This window comes from Falco cherrug, chromosome 14, assembly GCF_023634085.1.
Source record: "Falco cherrug isolate bFalChe1 chromosome 14, bFalChe1.pri, whole genome shotgun sequence".
Classification (NCBI taxonomy): domain Eukaryota; kingdom Metazoa; phylum Chordata; class Aves; order Falconiformes; family Falconidae; genus Falco; species Falco cherrug.
This window is the reverse complement of record NC_073710.1, coordinates 14680144-14706410: the sequence shown is the minus strand read 5'-3', so window position 1 is coordinate 14706410 and position 26267 is coordinate 14680144. Positions and strand designations below refer to the sequence as shown.

Below are 26267 nucleotides of genomic sequence, written 5' to 3'. Positions count from 1 at the left end.
ACTCTCCTTTCCTCCACAAGAAAAAATAAAATACATCTCATAAGTGCACAGGGCTCCAGCAGTACATTCTCATTTTAGTAATCACCTAGCTGCAGAGCACACAGCTCAGCAAAACCTTCACAGTCCAGCAGAGGAACACAGCTGCTAAATCCACTGCGATTTCCATGATTCCCAGACCAGACCACTACCAGAATCTAAGCAAGCTTATTTACGTACATCTGCACTACAGAACTCTCCGTGTCTCTCTTGCCTTCAGAGAAAACACACAGTCAGATTTTATTTCAAAGACATTTTCCCTGTTGGACACCTGGGATAATTTTGCCTGTCTTTCCCCACCCATCCTTTCATGTAGTAGGCGGCCACATCAGGTTTCAACTCTGTGTAAATATTCCTTGAAATGGACAAGAAAAGTTAGCACAGTAGGGCTTCCTAATGCCACAGTGATTGACATAAACCTGTAGAAAGGTAGCTGGGCCATGGCTCGGGGAGAAGGGCTGCATTGCAGTTACTCTAATGAAGCTGGAGCTATGTAAAAGTTTCCTGATACCTTTTCTTTGATTCATATCCAAACAATCTCATGAGAAACCGCTATATACACGATATATAGAAACATCTAGTGGTAAGCTTACACTCTGTCTTCCACTGGATTTTTTTCCACTTTAAAATGAGTCCCTACTGTCGCAACTCTATGAAAATTTTGGGGAGTTGTTTTTGGTGGGGTGGGTGGGTTTGTTGGTTTTTTTTATGTTCATATACTCTCATAGAAGAAAATACCTGAAAACATGAATAGCACCGGTGAAAGTCAGCTGTTATTTTAAAAGCAAACAATGTAAAAAGTAATTTATTTTTTTTTAAACTTCAGTAATTGCCAAAGCAACTGTGAAATCTGTTGCATGAAAATCTGAAAGTGTGAGAAACTTGTCTTGTTAAAAGGGGAGAAGAGCTGTTATCAACCTAAAACTCAATATCTGAAGTAGCATGGAAGACTAGTAAGCTAATAGTGCAGCGCTTTGACAATGCATCAAGAATGAGGTGAATATCCATTACAGAAGTAACTGTGTGGCTTACAGGCCTCGTTGCCAACTGAGATGGAAAGAAAGAAATCAGAGAATACAGTACACTCTTGCAATGAAATTTTGGGGAAAATGTGAGGTAAGTAAGGGAGGCCTTCAATCTCTCAGCATTCTCTCAATACCAGGAAAAGGTAAAGGATGAGGAGCAAACAGTCTAATTGCTTGATAGGAAGGGTCTGTCAAATCACCTGAAAACCCTCTGTGGTCTAAGAAATTACATGGAGGTGACTGCTTCTGCTTTCTGGCACATTTTAAAAAGATAGATTTCCTGGGCCATGTTTGGTGGTAGAAGGTATCAAAACGTAGAAGCAACCAAACTTTCAATGAAAGTGGTTAAGATTATTTGTACATATCTTTGTGCATATGTGAGTGGGCTTGCAGTTGCATGTATCTGCCAGGGGACAGATTTTTCTGATTTCTTCAATGGAGCAAGAATTGAAACGCAGGAAATATAAAACCACCGCAAAACAGAGCAATAGACATCATCTTCAAACAATATTCAGGATTAAATTCAAAACTAAGGGCAAAAACTGAAATCCCAGTTTAAGAGTCCTTTTCTGTAGCTGAGCTTTCAGTTTTTACATACAATGTGATTTTTGACCCAGAAATAGAGGCCATCAGAAACAGAATAGTATGTTACACCTTTGTCCAAGAAAGTCTGAAAAAGACCCCAAGAGGGCCATGACTGACTTTCTTACCCTTCCAGTACAAAGTAGTATAGTTCTTTTTACTCACAGGACTAAATAATAATAAGGCAAAGCACTTCTTTTCATATTCAAGAAGCTTTATGAGAACAATTCCTAAATAATCTACACAGGCTGCCTTCTAAAAGAGATGATATACGAGATAAAACAATACGATGCTCACAGAAACATTTTTGTTTGAAGAACAGGGTATGTGCTTTTTCAGACTGCCACTCTGAATCCTGGGCAAGCATTAAATTCATTTCAGTGCATCCCTTCTCAGTTCCTCCCCCAGACCTCCTGCCTGTTTTTCTTCACTTACTCCAATCAAATTCAGGTCCTATCCACTAGCACCAACGCATACAATTCACTATGACTGGACCATCCTCACAGTAGCTCCCTATTCAGCAATACTTTAAGGCAAACAAATCAAAAGCACACCAAAAATATTAGTAATGTACATACCATGTAATTAAATCTAACTCCATGAAAAAAAAAAAAAGTGAAGAGTACAGTTATACAAGCTCAGTGAATGCAAAACTGTGAGACTCTCAAGTACTGACAGAAAAGTAAGGCACGTATTGTGCAGTGCAGGGAAAAGAAAAAGATCTGACAAGACTTTGGCATGTATTGCAGGGGAATACGACCAGACTGTAACAGCAGAACTCGATAAATTTCTCTACAGTTCAACCTAGACTGCTGGAGCCTTTTGAGATTTATTGGAGGAACAGACTTTCATTTGGGATTCACTGCTCTATCAGTAAATTGTGACATTTACTTTGTGCAATGCATGGAGACTGTACCGCCCCCAAATTTCTTTACCAAATTTGGAAATTAATTTTCTTCATTTCTGGGGCCAGAACACCATGTATGTGGGCGGGAGCTGATAGAAGGCATTATTAAATATTTGGACCTGCAATTTTCACATTGGCCAATACAAAAATCAAGAAATGTCTTGTAGCTAGATAATAATCCTCTGGATTAGATGTGTAGGAGAAACCAACAGGGCTACTGAACCAGGCTACTATAATGATATTAAAAAGCCATATGTAAAGGGAGATCTGGCAATCAGGGAAGACTACCAGGTGAGGCACAGTAGCATTTTTCCTTCTTATATTATGCCAGGGTCTAAAGAAGTGGCAAGTATGCAATGACAGCAGAATGATTCCAGCTAAACCAGAACTAGCTTTTGCTAAGCAACCAGAAGAGGACAAGCACATGGCCCTTAAAGAGTGTATTCCCACCCTTATAAAGATTTTGTTGGTGTTGATTAAAGCATAATTTTTGGTTTGAAAGTCCACATATTCAAATGGCCCTGGGCTGTTTTCTTTAACAAAACTTCACTGTTCTAAGAGGTTTCCCTGTATAGCATATGTTTTATACAGCTATAGGTACAACTCTAATCCAGAAAAGCTGTTGACAAAACAGCTTTAGTTCTTCATTCATCCCTCAGCGAGGAAAGTGATATTTGAAATAGAAATAATTTATTTAATGTAGCAAAGAGGGAAAAAAAAAGTGACATTATGTCAGGTAGCAGATATTCAGATAGCTGTCTTATGTTTTAAAAACATAAGACTGTATTCATAAATTTGGTTGTCCATGCACAGCCTATAGAGAAATACAGATAAAGCTGAGTGGGTTTTTTTTCTACTTACTGTATGTGCTGATATAGTTTAGAAAAATATTGTTCTATTAACAGGAACATGCATTTTGGAGCACTACTTGTACAAGGCCACAGAGTGCATGAGTTTTATACAACACCAAGTGATTACAATGAAGTAGAATTTTATAACCTAACACTAGAACATAACTAGCATATCAACTTTAGAAATTTATGTAATATACATTGCAATGCTTTTTGGAACTAAAATCTATGTAGGTTACCTGTATGAGTTAATTGCCCGCATAAAGTTAGAGCAAGGTATGGCAGTAGGTAGTTATAGTAGATATACTAACTGATGACAGTTCTCATTTTATATATGAGTGGCGGAACGCTTTATGACACCTAACATCTCTGATATAACTAATTTTGCTAGTTATTTTAGAATCATCTTGTAGCTTTAAAAGGTGAACACTAGAATGCAGTAGACTTGTTAAAAAAAGATTAATAAAGTTAATAAAAGAAGTTTAAGATATATAAACTTATTCTTGAAAAAGAAGGAAAGAAAGATCATAACAAGCTTTAAAAAAAATCGATTTATCTTTAGATTTCAAGCCACAGAATACATCTGGTCAAGTAAACCACTTTATTGCAACGCCAGTGCATTGATTTACACCATAATCTCAGTTCAAAAGATTTTAGAACTGGTCTAGTTTTTCTTCACATAAAAAACACATAGGGTTGTCTTAAAATCGCAGCAATTTTTTTTTCTTTAATTCTGCATTTACCTTACCATTCGTAGTGATGACATATAACAGCTAAGCCCTTTAACCTCAGTGTTTCATTAGGGTGGATTTTATCAATTCCTAAACTGTTAAGAACCAAACCAACCAACCAAAAGTACTGGTTTATTTAAATAAGTTAGACAAGAGATGCCAGAAAAAAGTTGGTGATCTTTGCCTAAAGCAGTGTTTTCGGTAGAATTTTCAAGAATCTTTTGTACATTAAATGACCTCTTCAGCATGCATCCAGAAGACTGCTATTGAACTGCCACAACATGAGGAGATAGACAGTACATAAAGGCAATGGAGTTCTAGAAAAATGTTTTAGATGTCTTTATACATACTTTCTACCTTTGCCACTACTTCAATATAAGCAAATCTACATTACAGTACAAACAGCCTCGAATAATTGATGAGAGGCGTTGATTTACTGATCACCTAGAGAGTTCCAACTATTGCTGTGCGACAGCAAGCAGATAGCTTGTGTACTTCCCATGCTTCCTTCGGAGCCTCAAAATGCCCCCTGACCCACGTGGGCTTTCAGGACCAGAAGAATGAATTTAATTTAATTTCTGTCAGAAATAAGGATCCTTACATCTGCAAAACAGAGCTGAGGGTAATAGTTTTAATATAGGTTATGAGAATGAAATAGGAAGGCTAAGCAGGTGTCCATCACAAAAACTTACATCTTGTGACTTCCTTTACCTGAAATTCATTAAGCAGCAATGAATTTCTCTTTACATTGTCACAGGTTTCCCACAGCTCATGATCAGGTATTATATTTCTCCTGTCAATAGGTCTGCAAAATTGGGATCCATTTTGACAGCCTGTACACACGTACAGGTATTTTGTACCTTTTTTTGTTTCCTTTGTAAACATCCAAGTAAATTCCCTGTTATTGTTCAAATTACTATTTTTGTTTTACCTCTGGCCATTTTTTTTCTTTCCTAGTGTTTTTGTCTCCACAGTAACTGAAGTGTTTGTGGGTTTTTGTTTTTTGTTTGGTTGGTTTTTGGTTTGTCTTCACACTGTTCTTCCTGTCCCTTAAGTTCTTTAGGTTTACTTTTACTACTGCAGGTATTAGCTACACTACCACTTATGATTCCTAGTCCCGTTTCTCAAGGATTCAGAGAGTCCTTTTCCATCAACAGTAACAACATGGTGCAAAGCTTTCCCACCATGGGAAGTACAATTATTTTTTCTTCACTGATCCTCTTTTAGCAACACAATAGAGCCATATACAGCCTTAAGTTTTTAGTAGTAAAAATGTAAGGCCTTAACACTCCCTAGCGCTCCAGTCTCACTTGCAGGAACAATTCTTACTTATAAGACAACTGTAGTAAGGATTTTAATTTGTCATTAAAGCAGAACAAAACCGAAGTCCATCAGAATAGAATTATCAAGACATCAAAACCAACAAATAATCACGTCACCCCTGCCTGCATAACTTTGCTATATACTTATCCTGTTTCCAGTACGTATCCTTTATATTGTACTTGAACTTGAATTTAAATTACCTTGGATAAGGCAGGATTCTCTTGTTTCTGTTGCAAACGAATGAGTACTTCTTGCCATAAGTAATAACTACTGTTCTTTAGTGAATTACTCACTTGGGTAAAGATTGCTCACATATCCCCCAAAAGTTAAAATTATAAAGCAGTTCTCCACCTTACTGCGAGATGAAGAGGGACTGAGGCTGTAATCAGACATGCTGCTATGGCAGTAGCTAAGATCATGCTTGGAGTGCCCACTGCTCAGTGCCACTTGCATGCCCTGTCTAGACTTCACTGCCTCTCTTATCTGCCATCATAATTGTATGTTAGTCACTCCCTAACCCAGTTCTGTCAAAATGATCTTGTTAACTTAAACGCTTTTAATAGTAAGGTGTTTTTTAAACCAAATCATTTTGACAGAGTTGGGTTAGGCCATTGCTCATGCTATTCTGCCACCAAGAGCAATTTTAATTTAAGAGGTTCTTGCCCCCGTCCCCATCCCTGCAACACGCCAGCTGCACGTTTCCAATAATACTTCTCCATCCCCATTGCTTTCTCCGCTGCAGCTCACTATCCCTGCAGTTGTGCAAGGCAACACTGTGAGGCAGAACAGTGATATGTGGGTTAAGAAATAATTGCAACAAAACCCTGTTTCAAGAAGTCTCTTCCTTCAAGTTTATAACCCAGATCATTGCACAGCTAAGAGCCCATAAACTACAGGACAACAACAGACAGTTCTGAAAACAGCTGTGCTGCCAAAGAGCATATGAGGTTTAACTATATGCTTTAGAGAACAGTTGGACAAATAGTTGAATCCACAAAACTGAGTGGAGGATAACTTCTGGAAAAGAGTAAAGAACAGGGAATTAGGGGCAGCAAAACTACTTAAATAAAACTCTGATGGACTCCTAGTATATAACCATGGCAATCTGATGCAGCTCTGTCCATTGATACTGGCAGATTTTAGGGATGGAAACCTCTGCACTGCAGCCAGGCAGCAGGCAGATGTGCTGTTCTGAGAAGAGTGTCTGTCAGGAGGGGAACTCCCAGCTATCCTGACCCTGAGCAGCACACACGACCACGCAGTGGAGAGGGACTGGAAATGGCAGTGAGCCAGCAAGCAGATTCTGGGCCTTGCGTGTTCTAGGCATTGCCCCAAATCATAATTATCATTTGTAGCTGCTCTAAATTTCAGTGAGTAACAGTGATTTTAAGGGACCTGAATTTTATGTCACCTGGAGTTAACTGTAACATAGAAATGCATTATCCACACATCCTTTCCTTCGGCCAAGCACCTTCAAAGGAGGGAAAACGAGATGGGAAATGTTACACTAACTCTGCTATAGCAGCAGGGTGACATAGACTTGAAGTATACTTTGTGCTGCCAGAGATGTGCAGGAGAGGATCCTGCCAATACAAGTGCATATCAATTGTCCAAGTTTATTTTTATATATTCTGTGTGGCAATTTGCTTATGGCTGCTTGCAGAATCAAAAGGCAGTTATCTAAAGAATTACTTGTTTCAGCAAAAATGGTAACAGACACTACCTCTTCCTTTTGGTCTTAGATATTCTGTCCTACATGCGCGAACACAGGGTAATTCAGTGTGCAAAGATATGCCACTTTATTTTGTAAGCTTAGTCATGCATTGCTACTCTTTATAGTTACAGACATCTGAAAGTTCTTCAGGTAAGTGACTTCTTAAGCTCGTGTCAAATGCTAAGGGACTGTTATAAGCACAATGTTCATCAGCCTTTGCATTGGACATTTAGCTGATGGAATCCATACACTTCACTGAGGATATACAGACATGCAGATATACACACACAAGTATACAAAAAGGTAGCAGTTAATTCAGTATTTGGACCTTTTGTATTTCTTGGATAACTAATCTATACACTTATTATTAGCAGAAGCAGGTTATTCAGTTTTAGGGGTCTGTTTCAGGGACAGAGGGAAGGCAGGGTTAGAAAAGCTTTTCTAAGAAAAAATCCTCTTCCTTTAGTTTCCTTACTCTTCTTGCTTTAACTAGGAAACCCCATGACGGGTATTCTGAAGTAGAGAAGAAGCTGCTATAGGATATAGGTCATTAAACAACTTGACTAATGCTTTGGGATAAAGAGAAAATGACAAGTACATCATATTGAAATATACCTTCTTTAATCAAAGTAATATAATGTAACAAATTGCCTGTTAGTCTGATTGCTTAACATAGTACTTCATCATATCTACAAAGTCTATTTTGTGTTAGTGACTACCTAAATATTTTTTATACTTTTTAGAAAATAGTAACTTTCAGGAAATCCTTTTTCTTAAAGCAAGCAAACAAAACAGAACAAACCAACAAAAGAATATCCTGGCCCTATGATGTCATGCTTATTGCTTAACTTGTATTTCTTATTGGGGATACTTTTGTTACTCAGTAAAATCAACATGAGTCAACTTTAAAGCTGCCAAACGCTCTGATACTTGTATATAAAGTTGTCAGTCTTTCCAGAACTGTTCACTACTTTACAGAACCAGAACACATTTAAAAAAAACCCCACTGCTAGCACTTCCAAACTATTTTTTCTCCTTTATTATTTCTTGCATTGTGTAGTGCTCAGGAATTCTAGTCATGAATCCAACGGAGCTACACATATACTGATACAAGACAAAGAGGCAATATGTGCTCCACAGTTTGCAATTGAAGTACCATGACTTTTTTGATTTCATTTCCTCTCCAATGAAATGAGTATCTACAACATTTTAGGGTTGGAGAGTTTTTTTCTTGTGGATTTTCTTGGTGTGTCTTTTTTTTTTTTCTTTTTCATGACAGCTGATACCAAAAGAGTAGGCATTGAAATGACAATATAGCTATTTTAGACCTACCACAGGCATTTGCAAACTTCCCTTTCAACCTCTTGTACTTAGAAAAGGAAAAAGGGTTGGTTTGGGGTTTGCAGGAGCCAGATACTCCCCAGATGTGTGTCAAAAACATCACTTCACCTCATGGCATTGTGTTGAGACGCTCACGATGCAGGCTCAAAACAGAGAGGGAAGAAAGTAAAAATCTGTTTGAACAACCAAGGTGGACTAGAAACTTAAACATGAAAAAAAATAGTTGTATCTGCATTGTTTTCATTCTATAGTAAGAGGAAGAAATGAACTGAAGTCATTTTTATTCTCTACAGTCCACTGATTAAAGCAATTTTCCTTTGACTAAAATAGAACTGCATTACATATAGATTTAATAGCTTCAGCTCATGCCAACCTCATCTCTCAAACCGATGCTCATTTTTATGAGGGTGTATTACATAATTTGAAGACCTATATCACTTTTAAAGGAGAGAGGGGAAAAAAGGCAAGTTGTGCACAACATGAAGAGAGCTCATAAAAAGGCAAACAGATTGGCCTGCGACTGAGAATTAGGTGTTAACCGTGCTCTGCCTAGGGCATCGTTTATCATGACAGTTTCAGCAGCTGGGATGTGCTTATCCTGTACTTGCTGAAAAATGTTTAAATATTAATGGAGGACATAAATACCTTGCTTTCTGGCTTCTTTGTCAGTTTTTTTTTTTTTTTTTTTAATATACAACAGAGCTTTCATTTTCATTGGTTTCCTTTAAAGGATATTAGGTATTCTCTACATAATTTAAAAAAAAACCAAAATAATTAAGGATAAACTCACGAGTGTTTGACACGTATTCTGATTAAAGTAAGAATATAAAATCATCACTGGTCATGATGATTTAATGAAAACTATATAAACATTCCAGCCATATGCATAAATGTAAATGTACATTTTAAAAAAAAAATCTTTATAAAGGAAAAATTTGAACATAACTGGACTTTTCTAACTACATATGGTACTGCTGCGGTAAACCTACTCAAATCTTTTTGGCTGAAACTCATTAAATTAAAAGTGAGGATCTTTAATTTTGCTGGCTGAATTTGATGGCAGTTTTATCATGAACTTAAAGGAGTTGTTTGGAAAGAACTGATGTCCTCCAACATAAAAACTATTTCTTCTGCAGTTGGCAGGTAAGGTTATTTTGGTGGGGGTTTCTTCATTTGTTTTAATCTAACTTTTAGAAATGCACAAAAAATAAAGTCCACAGACTAGAACACAGTGCTCAATCTAAACGTCTGCGACATGAAGAGTTAAGTTCTGATGACATATTACTTAAAAGGTGATCATACCGGTTACATTTAATCCATAAGACAGGTTCACATCGAAACTGTTGCTCCATTGCAAACCTCAGCAAATGTATTGCACTACCTCTGAACGCATATGGTCCATTTGTATTAGTATTTAAGGGCTTTGGTATTAAACCCCAATAAAAATACAAAATATACACAGGTATATGATTAAGGTAGTCAGTGAGCGCAAAGGAAATAGGTTTAAATGGTTGTCTGAGTTCCGCAAATTAGGCTGAGCGTTGCTTCCCAGGAGCAAGCTACTTCAATAGAATGTACACCAAAGTAGAAAGTTGAAACTGTGAGCTGATGACTGCCAAGACTGACTGAATGCATAATGGTTTGAACTCCCCCATCCAATTGCAAAGACCTGAGCAAGACATACAGAGAAACACCTTTATGAGCTTGTCTATGACTTTGGCACCGCAGGGTACAGTAGACAGTTCTTATGGAAGGTTTCACTTATTCTGATCTAGTAGTGTTGACATCACTAATTTAAAATCCAAGCCAAGGTGCTGATCATTCTCAATTTCAAATAATTTTCACAAGACACATCATGCTGAACACCTTGGAAAATCAATTCTATGAGTATTATCATTGCAGCTCATAAATAAAGGTTACTCTCACAAATAAGGCAGGTAGAAATCAGCCTCTTGCCTGGAGTCAGATGCTGTAAACTATCTGTTGGTAACTGAACTGCTTCAGAAATCATCTTTCCTTTTCACCTTGCACCTACCACTTCAGATACCATCAGTACCCAGTGTTTCTTTGGAACAAAATTTTACTAATATAGTTGAAATGTCACTGTGTTGATGTTATTTATTTGGCTGACAAAATGAGAAACATGCTGAACAGATTCCAGAATGAAGGAGTCTGAGGGGTTGGGAGGAAAAATACACACACACACTTGAAACCTTCAAAATAGACTTTATATTGTTCTGTGTCTATCTTATGCTCAAATACTTTCAGAAAGCTATGAAGTGAGCCACCTTTTCTATGGCAACAACACTAAGAAAAATGTTGAATTTCCATCATCTAATTTAATTCTATTGATGGGATCTTATGATAGCGATGATGCTTAAAACGTTCCAAACTCAAAATGCCTTAGCATTTCCCTCCCACTGAAAGAATTTAGTTTGTATTATTTTAAACTCATAGTTGAAAATACCTTATGATACAACTGTAACGTAGCACACAATTGTCAGTATTAAGAGTATATCTAAAAGGTCAGGCTGTAATAATATCAAAATGGAAAAAAAATAGAAAAGAAATACTGCTAAGATATCACCTCTTATGGTTATCAGATACTCTATAAAAATACCTGTTTATACTATGTAGCATGAGCAGTTGTTTTCCGTTACAAAGTATGCATATTCATCACTCAAGAGATACACAGCACCAAGAACTTAAAGTATGCATTCACATTTCATTCCTGTTCATAAACTTAAAGGTCACTATTTTTTCCCCATGAAAGTCTCTCAAGTGTTGGAAATGAAATTATGTGTGTTTGTCAAGGGCCAAGTGGGTGGGATTCCAGGCCCCTGACTTCAATAAGTGGCTGAAAGTCCCAGCTAAACTCTGTAGGGCATTTAGGTCTTAAAAGATAAAATCTGCAACTGTTCCAGAAGAAATAAAGAAAATTCAGGAAGTACTTCAAGGGGTGATAGACTTCAATCTATATCCACAACTGATTGTATGTTCTTACTTGTGTACCAGTTCTTTATCCTGAAGAAAAGTGTACACATATATTTTTTCCTAGAGAACACTATGTAGCATATGTTAACAGTGACATAAATAAAGTGTCCAGCGATCAATTAATTTCTTTCATAAAGGTGCAATATTATTGGAAAAATTGTGAAGATTACAAATAACAAAGAAAGTAAATTTAAATCTGATTGGGGGACTACTTCTTTACGATTTTGTTTGGGACCTCAGTAGCAGGAGCTGGTGGGAACAACTAAAGTATATTGGGAAAGCACTGAGCGACTTCCTCAAGGGAAGATTCTACCTTATCCCATGAGATAAAAACTTTTTTTTTTCCTCCCCTTAAATGAAAAGTATAAAAGGAGTAGATGTTCTATACAGGGAATTTTTTTTTTTTTAAACCAGTTGCATGTGTTAAGCAGGCACACATACTACTTATTATTTTTTTCATATTTAATAAGATATCCAAAGTTAGTATCTTGGTCAGCAGCCTGCTCAGTTAACAGATTGCTCACCTGTATAACTTAAGGACCAACGTACATAAAGTACTTCAATCTCTGAGGACACTGAAGACCCTCTGCTTATAACTAGGCACAGAAATCAAAGCCAGGACGCAAGTTTTAAAACAAGAAAGGAGAGTTAATAAATAGCAAGCCTAGGAGGAAGGTAGCAGAAAGCTGTGCTCATTCTGTATGCAGTAAGGTAAAACAATAAGGCTGAATAGATTAAAACCTTAGCCTAGAATATCACATAATAATCGCTTCCTTTCCTAGGGTTTTTCTGTCGCAAACATTCATACAATTCGGTTGGGAGGTGACACTGCAAAAAGCTTTTGGGTTTTGATGTTATCACATTTTATAGCTGTGAAATTTGATAATTTCACAGGTATGCAAAATACTAAGTTCTTCTAGCTTCTTTATCATTTTCTTTAAGACAGGTACGCTAAGGTAATCTTTTCAGTCTTCTGAATGTATTTATTATTTACTTATATTTACCAGGAAGCCTATTGTAAAGTCTCTTCTTCGTAACAGTCTGGTGTTGAACACAGAGGAGGAACATCATTCATATAAAAGTACTGTATATTTCTCTTTACCCTGATTGCAGAGAAACTCTTAAAAAATATCCAAGAGAGGATGAATGAAGTTAAGAGAATTCTTCAGCTGTAGCTTTTGTGGTTATGAGCTCTGTTCTTTAATTGAAACTGAAGTGAGCAGCTGTTAGCTTCCCCTCTATTAAGCACTAACATGGTAGATTTGAAACAATAAACAATGTTATTTGATTTCTTACAATCAACACCCCCCCAAAAAAAAATCTGGTTGTGATACCCAGAGACTCAAAAGGCAAGCCATTTATATGATCAAGTTGGCTGTTTAGAAGTGTCAGCCTTTATGAAAGTTGTATGAATATTTATTCCTACTTACACAGTAAAGAAAGACAAACTCGTTTGCATGAAAGAGAGTATGTGTGTTTGTGACTGTCTAAAAGACAGGAAGAGGGAGGGAGAAGTGAGGGTATAGAGTTTGATACCTGTTGGCAACACCAGCAGGTTTGTGTAACTCTGTTATGTGCCAGGTTGGACTGATTCCACTCTATTTAATCTGGTACTAAATGCAAACTGTTTGAATTGAGACAGATTCAAGACACGACTGAACAGCAATGAACCACAAAGGAATTCCTGCCTATGTTAAGTGGTGTCACCTTCATGGCGGTAGGCAGCATCTAAATAAGGATTTGAATTAATCCTTTCTATAATATCCACGTAGGAACTGCCATAGGCTTTCTGTGCTGAAGCTTTGCAGTGCCTCCTGGGCTCCCCAGCCAAGCACCGTATACAGGTCTGATACTGTCTAGCAGGGATGCTGTCTGACAGCTCGGGGCTCCCAATTGAGATGCTGCTACCCAGCAGATATTGTAGCCAAGCAGAATGCAAGTATGTGTTACTCCTCTGCCTTCCTCAAAGAGAAGATGAAGCGTTTAATAGAACAGCCAGCTTCAGGGGTCGACAGACTCCTGCATTTCTTCTCTGGGAGCCCTGGCAGTGATGCAACTAATGAGCAACTGGAGCTAAGGGGCTTTCTCCCTTTCTGAAGTTTCAGCTGGGTGCGTTATCTGTTTAGCCAAGCAAAGGAACGGAAGGAAAACAACTTGTGGGACAGGGATGACTCCTGGCTAGTTAAGGGTAAAGATTCATTCCCATCTCTCCTTTTAAGAGGAAGAGCGGTATTTCTGGGATGCTTTCCTCTCTGAAAGTAAGAAAGGAAGCTATCACACCACTGCTATTTATTTATTTACCTAGGGGGTGCAAAGCTTTAGGGGGAGGAAAGGTGGTGATAAATCAGAGGGATTTCCCCCCCTCATGGTTCTTGCAGCCTCCTCCTCCCTCATTTACATATCTGGCTGGTGGGTGATTTTTATTCTCAGCACGAAAACTGCAATCTATTTCAATGCATGAATGCAGCCCTGCATCTATTCAACCCACTGAAATAGCCCAGAGACTTATTGTACTAAATAAGAAAACAAGGAGAAGAAACGCATTCTCCAGCCTTGGAAACAACCCTCTGTGATCCAAAGTCCTCCTGATCCTTTAGAGAGGAGGAAGAAGGGAAGAGGGGGGCAAAGCAACACACCCCAAGAAACAAACATGAAAAATAGCCACACCACCACCACCACTCCTCCTCCCAAGGGAATAAAAAAAAAAAAAAATCCTAACTAGCACCCCATGACATTTTCATTATCAGGAATTTCAAAACATTCGACTTAATGAGCCACTACAGTCAGCCTAACACTGTACCTATTAACGAGAAAGGCACCGGCACAGCGCACCTTCCAAAAACACAGACACTTAAGTCAAAAAGAAATCTACAGAGAGACAGCCCTCTGCCAGCGAGACGTAAATAATATTAATAAAATACTCACTCTTCCAAGGACCAAGGAAACCGGTCGCCAACAGCCACTTCACGCGCAGATTTACAGGGTGAGGTAAAAAACATTAGCCAGTCCCTGTGAACAGGCAGGATTCTCCAGATTTTCTTTTCATGCTTTTGGAGGCTGCTGATGCTGGAGGAGATGCTGGGTTTTTAGCTTCTCGGGTTTCTGTGCCTGCATGCTAAAGTGCGGTTATTAATTTCTCCCTTCGCACAAGCCAGCGGCAGCAGCACGTCTCCAGGAAAGCAGGGATATTCCAAATAAATCCACTAATTCCGGGTCTGAGCGCTCCAACGTGCCTGCCTGCCAAATGTAACTGTGAAGTGATGTGGAAAAGTGAGCCGGGAGCCTCCCCTGACAGCTCTTATTGGGCTGATCTCGGAGGCAGGTCTAGCGCTTGGAAATTCATGTAAGCAGTTTTGGGTGGTGGTTTGCCTCCCTCCCTCTCCTCCGCACCCCCCTACCCCGCCTTTAACCCGGTAAGCACACAACTTTCCAACAAACGGCGGCGCCGCTCGCTCCGCGGCGGGCGCCCGCACCGCCAGCTCCCCGCCGGGGCATGTCCCTGCGGCCGGCCCGAGGCCGCGGGGGCGGGCGCACGGGCGGCAGCCGGCGGGGGCCGCGGGAGGCCGGGCGCTGAGGCGCGGGGCCAGCGGGGGGGCGCCCGCCGGGGCAGCTCGGCGGGGCTGGGACGTGCCCGGGGCGCCGGGAGGCGGGTGGGGGAGGGCGGGCGGGCGAGCGGCGGTAACGCGCCGCGGGGGGCGCGCAGGCGGCGGGCGGGAGGGAGCCCCGGTCCCCCGAGGCCGTGCCCGCCGCGGGGGGGGGCGGACACTGGGCAGCGGGTAGCGGCCGGGCTGCGGGCACCGCCGGTCGGGCGGAGGCAGGAGCCCGGGGGGCTGCGGAGGGGCCAGGAGGGGCGGGAGCAGCTCATCCCTGACAGGCGCGGCGGGAGAGGCAGTCGGACGCCCCGGGGACGGGGAGGGCATCCTTCAAAAACCCTTTTCCAAACAAACCCCGAAGAACTGCAAGCATTTAATTTTTCTCTCGTGCTGTTTTAAAGCCAAGGGTGGCAATCAAATTATAAGCAGGAGCCTGAACCAGCCTAAACGCAGAGCAGAGCCAAGACCTCCACACAGCAAGAGATGCTGAAGGGCACCCTCAGTACAGTAAGTTTTGACCATCGCCCAGTTTCCCGTTCCTCCTTGTGACTGACAGTGCTGTTATCCTGCAGAACCGGGCTGGTGAAATGCCAGGAAGAGGCTGAGGGACCCTCAGCATTGAGGATCCTCAACTGTCTTGGACTTTAAAGAGCTGGAGGGTGCTCATCCCTGCGGGGGGCTCAGCACAGCTCCAGCAGGGCTGACAGCAGAGGGCTGAGGAATGCCACAGCCCATGCCATGACAGGCCCACGCGACTCCTTTGCCCATCTTCTTTATCAATTGGATTCATGAGTCTCTTCCTTTTTATGCTGCATGTATTATCTACTGGCAGACTAAAGGTATTATACTTGATAATTACATACAACATAGCTCTAACGTTACCACTGCCTATATCCCTTTTTTTCCCCCAAGTTTAACCTTTACCAAAAGAGAAGGGGTCAGCATTGTGCTAGGAACACAACGCAGAGACAGGGTCAGGTACAGACAAGGACTCTTAAGATGGAGGAATGAGTCAACACTTAAGCTTCCACAACAGTACTAGTTAAGTGCACTCAGCTCCATCCTCATTCTCCAATTTCTCATCACCAGTATTAAGTTGTGTTTAAGATGAGTGTTCGGTGCAGTTCTGTATTATTAAAGCTGGTCCATTGCTCAGCTTTGTTTTTAAATGGCTAGTCATCTTAAACCCACCCATATAATTGGAAAACCTTTTAACCTTAAGCACAAAAAAATGACTGCATTGTTGAAGATCTCTAGGATTGCAGAAATTGGACCTTAACATTCCTCTATATTGTAAGAATACCATATAATGTAGTTTAATGATTGTTAACCTTATTTTTATGCTGATATTATGTGTGCTCACATGTATAGTGAATAAGACCTGCATTTGGAGCTTTTATGTGCTTCATTTGAACTAAACACAAGTTACTGCAGATAACGTGCATTTCTTGCACAAGTATTCATTCTGAGAAGCCTCAAATTCATCAGAAGGTAGCAAAATGTACCAAAATTTTACATTTTTCAAGGGCAATGAGGAAACATCTAACTATTTCTTTGCTTCCCTAAGCCCAAACATTTACTTTCCAAGCTGTGAGCCTGGGATGATTCCTTGGAGAAGGATGGATATAAAATACACAATACTTACTTGAAGCAGGCAGAAAGCCTTGAGGGAAATACAAAACACTTTGCAGTGCAAGAGATAACATCAGAAATCTGGCTTCCTTTACCTGAGGTCCTGCTGAGGCAAAGGGTATTTTTCTCCCCCGTCTTTCCACCAACTGAACACCACAGTGAGAATATAGGTGCTGTCACAAGGAAACATGAGGATATTTAGCCTATGTTTACTCCTGGCAATTAATGACAGTTTTCAAACTTTTTTTTTTAAAGTTTCAGTAAGAGTAGTTGCACACCTTGTTTTCATTTCTACTAAAAATACCTGATGGAAGCAACCAAGAATAAAAATTCTCGCTAATAAGATTGGGTTAGATCCCTTGCGTCTGCTTTAAACTGGCAGTACAGTTATGTGTGGGAAGAAAGCTAATGGTAGAGGTTGTACCTCTAAGTACAGCTTAAAAGTTTAGGTTTTGTTTTGATTTCAACCTTTGACTTTTGCCATTTGTTCTATGTGACCTTTCTTGCAGTTGGAAATTACTGGGGCAAATGCTATGCTCTTTCATCCTCAAGTTGTAGGAGAGGGTGGTAAGTGTCTTGTTAAAATGGATTGAGTCATCCGTGGAGTCCCCTGTTGCAAAACCTTTTGGATTGAGTAAATCTTGACAGGAAGAAGTGTACAGATTAATATTTAATTTAAAAAATAATCCTGGAATACTAAAGGAACATTTACAACTTTCTGCGTCCTATCCAAACTAAATGATTTAATGATATTTGTTATAGTGACACACAGAGACAATATCACATAGCACTGTTGAGTCTACTGGCTAAAAATTGTTTCTTCTTAAATATCTTAAATACATATTATAAGGAAGATCCTTCCTCTGTCTCCTCAATGATCATTTCATTTTTTAAGCAAAAAGCAGCTCTGACTGCAATTGAAATAGGATCAAGATTTTTAGTTTAATAACTCTAGTAAAGAAAAAAAATAAATCTACAAGATGTGTGTGACAATGCATCCTGGATCAAACTTGAATTTAATTTTTAGTATTAAATCTTTGTACCAGAAAAAAAAAACCAAACAACTTATACAGAAGGGGGTGGATGTTTCTAGGTTTTCTTTTTCCTTTTTTTCTGTGTCTTTTTGTTGTGGGTTTGTTGCTGGGTTTTTCTAGTTACTTTTTTGTTTTGTTTGGTTGAGGGTTTTTTGTTTTGGCTTTTATTTTTGTTTGGATTTTTTTGTGTTGGTGTTTGGGGTTTTTTTTTGGGGGGGGGGGTTGACTGATTGTGACTCCTAAGGGGGGAAAATTAACCTCTGCTTGGAAGAGAACCTGGAAATTTTCTTGCATATTTGCTTTTATGAGTAAGAAGGATTAAAACCCCAATGTGACTTCTTATTCATACACAGACAGGAAATACCTGTCTATCATCTAAAAAAAAAATGTGTGGCATAAAGTAATTCAAGCATCTTTTCACCCTTTTATATTTTTGTGAAAACAGTTGTTGATTATCATACAACTCTTTGTTCCTCAGCATTGCAAAGCAGTGCAATAAACTGCTTTTTTGAAGTCAGAGAATTTAGACCTTACTGCTTAAAAATATTCAATAGAACTGACCTGAAATGAGCTCTTAAGGGGCAACTCAATTACAACACAGCGTCATCTTATTTAAATAGCAACGTAAAAGTCAGGAACTTGAAAGGGGTGGGGAGGTGAGTGAAGGGAAGTATGCCTGGGAAAGAAACCAGTGTTAATTCCTCATATTCAGATTTTATTTCATCAGATCACCTAGTAATGAGATATTTCCCTCAATGTATCAGCAGCTGATTTAAGTTTTTAATACACTGTATAGGGCCAGATCCAAAATTACCTGAGGTTAATGAGTTCAGTGGGAATTACTTGATCAAGATAAATTACTTTACTGCAAGCTACTTTTGCTTACAGGGATTACCACTGCCGTGACACTTCAAAGTAATATTAATAATATAAATTAATAATTGATCTCAAAGTTACTAAAGCAAGTTTACAGAACAGTAGTATAACCTTAATTATTCTAGTAAGCTTTAAATAAATTCAGTGCTATTTTCTTAGGCAATATCCACACACTCTACCTAGCTTGTACCTTTTGCTCAAGTTGTGAGGGACTACTCCTGAATTTAATTTGCTTTGAAAGGCTAGAATTCACATTCCATAAACTAAGAAGAAACAGGGAGACTTATCTTAAGTCCAGAACATTTCTGAATAAAATAGTGCTCTTATCAGTTCACTATGTCAGTAGAGAGACATAATGACCTATGAAATGTAGGTTCTTATCACTGTCTTGTAACCTTTAAACCCTACTTGTATACAGTTATCACAAGTTGGTTATCATGAAAAATAATGATCCCCTGTGTTTGGGAAGTCACTGAAGACATCCATAACTTGAAAAAGTTCCATTATATAATGCTTACAACGGATATTATGGATTAAAACAAAGGAAATCATACAACTGGCCCATGGGATGAAGGTTTATGGGTTAGGGTAAGGTGGGTTTTGTTGTTTTTTTCGGGGGTGGGGGTTGGTGGGGGTTTGGGTTTTTTTGGTTGGATTGGTTTTTGGTTGGTTTTTTTTTGTGTGTGTGTGGTTTTTTTTGGGGGGGGGGAGTGGTGGTGACAGAAATTAATGATTTCATTTTAACAGGGAAAGCTAAAAACAATGAGAAAATGAGAAACTTAAGTGAGGTATTTGTAATGGAATGCCAGATCTCTTTATAGAGATCAAAACTGTTAAAATTGAATATCCAGTACTGGTACAGAAAGCTTGAAAAAACCCACTGATGAAAGAACAGACCATAAAGCAACAGCATCCATAAGTGACAAAAATTCTCAATCACTAAAAATACTTGCTTTCCAGTCTAGCTTTCTGTGAAAGGTATCTAATCAAAGTCCATTCCCTTGCTACTCAATACATAAAAAAAATAAATGCATTGATTTTGACTAAGTTATTTTCACTTGGATTGGGCTTTATAACCATGCAAAGTCCAATCCAGCCCATGGACTGTCAAACAGGAAGATTAAACCCAACAGCAGCCCTTAGAAAAATCTTTTTCCTGTCCCAAAATTGCTCTATTTAGTAAAATAAAACATAACTAGTTCTAAGACCACTTGAAAATCTCTAGAGATTTTAAAACATAAAAAAATCCAACTACTAATTTGTGTACCAGATGCCCCAATGATATTATGGCATGCATAAAAATAACAACACATTATCTGGTTTTATTATTCCTTGGGTACTGTTTGCAATTTTGATTAGCTGCTGCCAGGTTGACTATTAGAAACACAAATATTTCTTTTGTATATCAAACACTAAGATAAAGACAAAGGAAAATTATATCAAGCAAGGCAATCAACCATTATTTTTGTACATAAATGTTCTGATACAATTTGGAAAGTTAATATTTTGCTTTTAGTTTTCAATATGCCTTGTGAATGTAGGTAACTGGATCAGTTTCAGTAGCTGTGCAAATATTGTTTGCTCTACCTCAAGTGCCCTCTAGTGTGCAGTAATTAAGCAGGTTAAAATAATTTTTTCCCTCCTTTTTCCTAACAGCCACAGTTTTAAATCCCAAAGTAACGTGTAACGCTGCTTTTCTTTTCAGAGGAAAGAGAAATTCAAAGAGAAAATCATGTTCACTGCATTAGTTGTGTGTATATAAATGAATTAGCTCCTTTATATAAAATCAAATCACCCCTTTGCTGTCAAGTTTTTATTCTCAGGGGTATTAGTTAAATAAAGCCTAATACTTCTTCTGGACATTGTGCAAGTGTTGTTGAGACACAAACAGTTTTCAATGTTATCAGAATCAAAACAACAGTCTTCTCTATCTGAAAAAGGAAATTAACATATTCATCAGCAAAACATGACCCTAGAACAAAATTTAACAACAAAACCCCTAATTATGCTTCTACAGTTTTTTTGTTTGGTTGTGGCTTTTTATTATTATTATTTTTTTTAAAGTACTGGGCAGCACTGATAATCCTAGCTTTCAAAGTTATTTTTAGCTATTCTAGGCAAACACAAATACACCCTAAAAATATACACTAATTTGTGACAAATAGAAGTACTCATATATAAGACACCTATATACCATTCGTTATCAGCACATGATTGAATAAGGCCAGAATGAAAGTCTGTGACTTTTTGTTACCAGTTTAGAAAATAAGTAATTCTACATGAATATAAATTAAAAAAAAAATAGAGGTACACATGTAACAAGTCCTGTGTGTTTTCTTCTGTCCTTAAGAGCAGATTAATCTGTCCTTCCGTTATGCTGATGTGCTCGGTCAAAATTTTGACATTACTTGGCTGGACAGGTTGTGTCATGTCTGTCAGTGATAGGAAGTTCTGTACGATGTTGCTCTTTGGCTGCAGGAGGCAACGCACGCAGCCAAGCAGCTATAGCTGTTTAACTGCCGTATCAGCAGGACAGAAGAAGGCTGTCTGACAACAGATAAAGAAGAAAGGGAGGATGCGAAGAGAAAGAATGTTAAGAGTTGATAGTCAGGAGAGGTAAAATTACCAGGTACAGCTCCAAGAACAAATAATGAAAAATATCAGTAACTGTACCTGCAAGAGGTAGTTAATCATATTTCTCAGGTGCTCCTCAATTTAAAAAGCAGACTTGAGTTGCCCACCTGACTCTCCACTGAACAAATGAGTGAATATTTGGGGGAGAAACACTGAAAACTTTTTCCTATTCCTCATTTCATTGTGGTCTGGCTTCAGAGCCAAGTCTTCACTTTCAAGCAGGATTTACCATAAAATTTCATAATAGAAAGCTTAAGCATACTATAAACAAAACAGATTTTTAATGGACTTCTATCTGAGAGCTGAGGTAAGAGGGATGGGTGGATCCCAGGAGAGATGAAATGCTTGTATATACTAGGGATATGCTACAAGGTGAGAGAATTGAATTTTTTATGAGTTGCAAAATCAGTTGGACTTCCTATAAGTGGAAAGAGTCATCATCAGTATCTGAGCTAGGGCTGTGGCTGCAGTGTTGTGGTTTCCAAGTGGGGTGCTGAGAGAAGCCAACAGGATTGTTTCCTGTTTGCTTAGCTTAGACTCTTCCCTGCTTAGCATGTTGGCTCTTTTGATTTTTTTTTTTTTTTTTCAATTTAACTATTCCTCATCCATTCCAGAGAGAACGCAATTTTCTAGCATAGTTTTTGGCATACATATGAAGCTAATAAAATAGAAAGCTGAACAACTCTGTACACCAATACACAGTTTTCTAACACTCAACAGTTTATTTAAATCTGTCTCAATAGCCACACTATGCCCAGGCAATGTGATGGCAGTAGTGCAACTAGATTTATTCCAGAAACACCATCAGAAAAGACCCTCTCATACTTTAGAGCAAGTACAGACCCAATGTACATGTTAGTAGGGGCTAGACAGGGCTTGGTGGTGATTTAGAGAAATAAACTATATTAATTACCATCAGGTTTGAGCAAACTTATCCAGACTGTGTTCAGCCTTCATCATAACAGTGCAGTGATATGGGTGAACTGCTACTACAGCATTAGTAAAATATACCTGCTATAGGTACTAGTAGAACATAAGGAAAGGGAAAAGCCTTTCAAGTGGCAAGGATATCTCTGTGCCATAAAATGGGTAACTTTAGAGATTTCTTGTTTGGAACAAAGGTAACAATGCTGTCAATTTTTAAGTTTAAACCAGCTCATCATGAAGGTGCCTTCCTCAACTAGAGTAGGAATAGCATATCTTAGGTCCATGTGAAGGTGGCAATGATAAGCAGAACTGAAGGTAGGTGTGGTTACTAATAGAAACAAAAGGAAAAGTAGCACAAGCCTCACATTTCAACACATACCACCTGAAGAAACTCCCAGAAAGGTAGTTTGCATACTCCATAACACAAATCTAATAACAACACAAACTGAAATTTGGCTGCCAGTCCAAATTGTATTTGTTTTCCCATTCTGAATTCAGTGACAGATTAGGAATATATGCTTATTTCAAAGTACTTTTCTTCAGAGATTTCTGGTTTGTTTATTTAATTAGGAAGGTAAGTCAACATATTGCCCATAAAGTCATTTTTTCAGTCACTGCTGACATCGTAGTTTGGCAGACTGATTTAAAAGAAAAAAAAAAGGGGGGGGGGGAAGGTAATGCTGTGGTAAAATAATCCATTTCCCCTAAAAATATTTCTGGTGCATATGTATCAAATACTGCTAATGAAGGAGAGTATAAATCATTTAAATCCCCAGAATTTAATGCTGAAGTACTTTTCTTTCTCAGTGAGTAGCTAAAAAAGCAGAGTACGTAGAAGAAGAATAATTTTACTGAAAAGAGCTAGTTTTAATGCCGGTAGTTTTAGTGAATCAACTAAATACTTTCTGAAACATCTATCTGCATTCATTTTAAAACTTTGAAGGTAGTATTTGTCACCATACAGTAGTAAAATCAAACAAATAAGTGTCTGAGACTGAGATGCTAGAAATAACATCCTCCACGGGAAAGAACATGAAAATTGTGTGGCAAATAGTTGTTACTTGTTGATCCTCAGTTTCTTTGCAAGACCTTTGAAGTAAAGAGACAGAAGTAAAAGGCAGTGTTCTCCATGAATTACTAGAGTCAAATAAGCCAGTTGTGGCAGCACTGCAGGAATAGTACAGCCTGATTCACTACTGTGCTAACTTCAGTAATTCCAGTTTAACACTGGAGTAACAATGTGGTAAAAGACGACCCATATTTTTATTTAAATTAAAGTATCTAATATTCATCAAATATTTATAAGAATATATAACAAATAATTGTGGCAAACATTGCATAATAAAGATGAAAAGGAAATTAACCTTGTGAATTTTTAAGCTGAAGAATAAAGACCATTACATTAATAAGACTTAATTATATCATTAAATATTTAAAATTATGTCCTCTAATAAATGTTTTTATTTAACATATTTCTTTTTTATCTATTACTTTAGTAAAATGCCTTTAAGATACGAATAAAAACCCAGCAGAGCTCTTTCTTTTGATAGCCATGCAATTACAAAAAAAAGCGAGAAGGGAGCCATATGTTAGTTCTTCAACTCAAGGTCACCTTTCAGGACAGAACAGTCTGTACTTCTACAAGCCTAAACTCCCTGCCTGGATGGGCTGGTGAGGGGCTGCATCTTTGTTAAGCATTTTTGTTCAATTACTCTTTCTTTTCTTTTTCTAGGACTGGCTTGGCTCTATCTGTGCTAATGAAGTAAGCTAAGCTAGCGCAAATAAAGCTTATTGCCTTCCATGTTTCTAACATTCCATCTAACACCTAACCCTATTGAACACCTATTAAAATGGATACAGCGGACAGTGTGTTCAAGTATCAGCTTCTAGCCTGCACTGATGAGTCCCTCCCTTGCTATCACTGACAGAACACGTGCACAAGCAACAGTTGGAAACTAGCAGGAAATCTTCAGCACCTTGCAAACAAGAGAAAGGGTCAGTTTGCTTACAGAGGGTTGTAGGGTACAACCTCTGCAAGGAATTAGACACACCCCATCATGCCTGTGTCAATGTCACAAATACTTTTCCTTACATTAATTTACCCCAACTTACTCTCTCCAAAGGTTTATGACTATTCTGCAAAGAGAAATCCAAGGAAGACTTACAGCAAAAAGCTTCTGATTCAAACCAAATGCCAGTCAACAGTTCAACCCACAAGGTTATACTTCTATTAGAAAGATATTTTTTTTTCTCCAGCACACCTCCAAAATTATGGCACTTGAAAGTAACATTTATGTCTCTTCAATGTACTCCAGTTATTCTTTCCACCTTGACTGTACATACAAGCCACACACCCAGGTAGCCTGCTCGTCTCAGCTTTCTGCTGAAAAACCATGCATTACATGCACTTGCAGAAACACTGATTAAAATCAAATGGCAAACACTAACAAATCAAATCTAACTCATCAGCATTTCAGATTTATCAGAGGCTACAATTTAATGATGCTTTAGTGAAAATTCTCTTCATTTACAAGCCCACAAATACAAAGCCCTATCTGTTTAGCTATTGTGCTTTTTCAAGTTAAGCCATTCTTTCCATTTGCCACAGTAATACTTATTTGGATTTAATCCCCACAAATTGTTGTTTATTTTTGTAATATTCTTTTGATTTGTCTTCTGTATATTGTGTGTTTTGTTGCTGTGATTGTCTTCCCACTATTCCTCACCATTTCCCACTCATCTATCTGTCATCACCCATACTGTAATTACAGAAATGTTATTTGCTGGTAGACAGATGCATAGGGTTGCTGGCAGGAGTACTACCATTATGCAGTGCAAATACTGTGCAGAATATTAAAGAATCATATGAATCAAATCTTAGTGAAAGAGTATTCTTCAGAGTTACCAAAAAGATGGAACCAAGTCTGTTTTGCTTGTTTAGCCTTTGGACAACTCATCTAAAACTAGGTAACATTTATTTACATTTGGCAGCTAAGAGTGCACTGGAGATATAGTCTTCTAATTAACACGCATGATGCTGCAAATATAAACAGGGATAAACACATATTCCATTATATATAGCTGCCAGTCAAATTGTTACAGTATTCTTTTCAGTGCACAACTAAAACAATACTACAAAGCAAACAAGCAAAACAAGCATTGAGCTTTCACTTCAGTACCTGCCTAATAAACGAGTTCCCTGAAGTTAAGGTATGACATTATTTGGAATAGCTACAAAAAAAAAAAAAAAAAAAAGCAAGTTTCCCGGTAGTGTCATGTCCTACCGCTTCATTTAACTAAAGCTCAAGGGGCAACAGAAATAACATGTGAGCTTCCACTAGTGTTACGTTTTACTTTGCCTTAAAGTTTCCATGGATAAGACATCTGTTTCTAACTGACAAGGTTCAGAACAGTGATAAGTGACATGTGCTTACAACTAAAAAGCTTAATCTGCAGAACAAATAAGGAATAAAATATATATTATTGGTCCAAATGGATCACCACTGAAACTCAAGGTAAAACAGTCTTGCTACACACATGTACAAACATGTTAATGTTAAGTGGATGTTGGAAATTCCCTGGCAACTGCTTATCAGCTGTGTCACCACTGGTGCCTGCGTCACCTGGGTGCATGTTTCAGTAGTATGTATGGTCTAGAAGAGTCCACTACCATGTCTTCCTTTGCATTGGTCAGGTTGGCAAAGAACATGTGAAGATACTGCCAGCACACAGGAACACTGGAACCACCAAGCTGAAGATACTTTCCTGTGGTAATTTTTCCTTTCCTTTTCACTTCAGTGAAAGAATGATTCTCAGCAGTGTGCCTCGAGTGCTTTTTCCTCCCAAGTGCTAGCTTCATAACTGATATACATGCGTGCACATCTGGGGCCAAGGTGCACATGTGCTTGTATAGACTACTTATACCATAGAGGTTTTCAAATGCTCAGTACATTGTAAGATCTCTTCTGAAAAACATAGTGACTGCTGCCATTGAGAGTGAGACTGTGTTTATCATTTACTTTATTGTTCAGCCCAGATGTGTTTGGGCAGGTGTGTGGTCTTCATAC

General features: G+C 38.5%; 1 protein-coding gene across 3 annotated transcripts in view; it reads right to left on the bottom strand.

Annotated features, from left to right (window-relative positions):
* The window catches only part of CDH8 (cadherin 8), a 214074-nt gene that overhangs the window by 137595 nt on the left and 50212 nt on the right, over positions 1 to 26267 (bottom strand). Inside the window, exon 1 of one of the 3 annotated variants that reach the window (XM_005432348.3) lies at positions 14430 to 14867. The exons of the other annotated variants lie outside the window; for them this stretch is intronic. The gene's annotated coding sequence lies outside the window, so the exon portion shown is untranslated. Of the gene's footprint in view, positions 1 to 14429; positions 14868 to 26267 lie in introns of those variants that run through there. 3 annotated transcript variants of the gene reach the window in all.